The sequence below is a fragment of the Lathyrus oleraceus genome, chromosome 4 (assembly GCF_024323335.1).
Source record: "Lathyrus oleraceus cultivar Zhongwan6 chromosome 4, CAAS_Psat_ZW6_1.0, whole genome shotgun sequence".
Classification (NCBI taxonomy): Eukaryota; Viridiplantae; Streptophyta; class Magnoliopsida; order Fabales; family Fabaceae; genus Lathyrus; species Lathyrus oleraceus.
In genome coordinates, this window is record NC_066582.1 from 343,452,940 (window position 1) to 343,455,361 (window position 2,422).

Below are 2,422 nucleotides of genomic sequence, written 5' to 3' on the forward strand. Positions count from 1 at the left end.
TTTCTTATGTGATTCACTCATGTTTGTTAGTCTCTAGAACTTGAATTGACTCTTGTTGATGTTGTTGTTTACTTGTGCACACTGATATGATAAAGGTAATTTTGTTTTCTTTTGTTTTTTTAGCCAGTTAGCCAAAAAGTCAATCCTAAAATAATTGCATCCCTTGTTTGAAACCCCCTTGAGCCTATTATCCTTTTTTTCATTTAAAACTCATTACAAGCCGAGAAGTGAAAAACAATGTTATCACCCTATTCAAAGGGTTAAAAGAGTCTTGTTTGGAGTGTGTGGGGTTGAATAATTATGTTTGTAATATTTCAGAAGTTGGCGAAAAAAGAAGAAAAAAAATAGAAAAGAAAAAAAATAGAAAAGAAAAAAAAAGAATGAAAAAATAGAAGGATAAGAGGAAGGAAAAAAAAGGCATTATGTTTGTAATATTTCAATACATGTCAATACATATTCCTTCAAAAAAAGAATAAAAAGAGGAAAGAGAAGACAAAACAATTTCTATAGAGTTGTTCAAGTGAATGAAATATTTTGTAAATTCAACTCCCGCAGTTTCTTTCAAGTGTCTTTTATCTCTTTGAATTTTAGCCTAGTACCCCTTAGAATTTATCTCACACTTACCTTGGCCACGTTACAACCAAATAAAAGTCATTTTGATCTTTGTGTGCATGTATTTCAACTGTGGGTGTTAGAGTCTTTTCAAGCTATGATAGTACTAATTTTAATGTTGTGCTTTGAGTGTAAACAATTAATCTAAACACTTTAGAGTTGAGTGAATAATATCCTGTGAGGATCTTACTACTGTTGATGTACTTTTTGGTAATTTGTTTTTCTATCTACTTTGAATGTCACAAAAAGTTGCTTACTAACACTATATTCTTGAAGCTTAGACTTAGAATTATGCTTATACCTTGTATCTTGAAAACTTTTGGAAGGGCATGCTCTGTTTTCTTTCCTTTTGTTTTGAAATTGTAATTTTGCTCGGAGTGCAAAAGTTCAAGTGTGGGGAAATTTGATCAGTGCATTTTGATGCATATTCTTCTATAATTATACTTAGGCATTTCTATAATTTATTCTATTATTTTTACTATTTTAGTGTGTTTTTATATTTAAGTTTATTTTTGGCTTTATTTTATTTTCGTACTTTATTTTCAGCATAAATAGTTATTTGATACCTTGTCACTATTCAGATCATAACTTGGGCTATAGGACTCGTATTGACGCGTTCTAATATACGTTAGAAAGATAATAGAAAGAACTACAAGTTTCATGCTAAAGTCAAAAGAATATTCGGAATGAAGAATGGTCGAATAATTCGTTAAAGTCCCAGACTTAATTAAAATAGTTAGTTTAGGTCGGTTTTTGTAATTTTCGGGTCGGATCCCATAAGGGCCCGAATTTCCCTTTTATTATATTAGGTCTTCCACTGCTACATGAATCTAATTCTGAATTTTGATGACACAATATTGCTTAGAATATTTCATGGAGAGCTAATTCCCAAAGAGTTGATCTGTTGTATTCGAATTCCACTTTGAGGTTTTTATTAATTTCAACTTAATTTCAATTTCTTTTTAATTCTTCCTATAAACTCATTTGCTTAATTTGATTACTTTCATTTGCTTAATTCGATTGTTTCTTATAGGATAGAGTTAATTAAATTTGATTGTTTGTATGATCCTTAACTATAATCACGTTAGCGTAGCTTTTTCGTTATCGTGTTTGATTAAGTCGTGTTTGCTTAATTCGCGTCTACTTAAATCCGTTTCTTAATTCGAAAATTAGGAACATACATCATATAATACCATTTTGCGCTTGTCAGTGGGTATTGTAATCGAATGGGATTGAATCCTCTAGGGAATTGAAATTATAAGAATCAATGATAAGTCGGAAATCGATATAATAGATTAGCTTATTTATCAATTTTGCCTTTACCTTTAATCATCTTCGATTTGATTTTTGAACCTTAAAAACCCCTTATTTCTATTCGTTTGGTTATAACATTCAAGAGTCCTTGTGATACGATATTCGAGTGTCGCTTCGATTTTACTACACTTTTAAACTCGTTTTTGACCCGTGTGCGACAGCGGATCAATAGACTATGTTGACATTACTAAGTGCCTAAAATATTAATCCAAATGCTTCAACATTTTGGTTGTATTGACATGTTGGTTCGACTAAGATGTAAGTGGATTCGGGGGCAAGAATGGCTTGGAGGAGTCTCAGGAACAGGATCCACAAGATTAGGATCACTCTCTCTTCCAAACATGTTCAGAATCTTGAAAGATCACATAACAACCTTTTGACACTAAGTCGAAGTCGGAACTTTTAAGTATTAAGTTTTTAGGATATTTTTAAATCCTAAGACTATGTGATTTGGAGATGTATTCGCCTTCGATATAGGCTTTTAATGCTTTTAGAG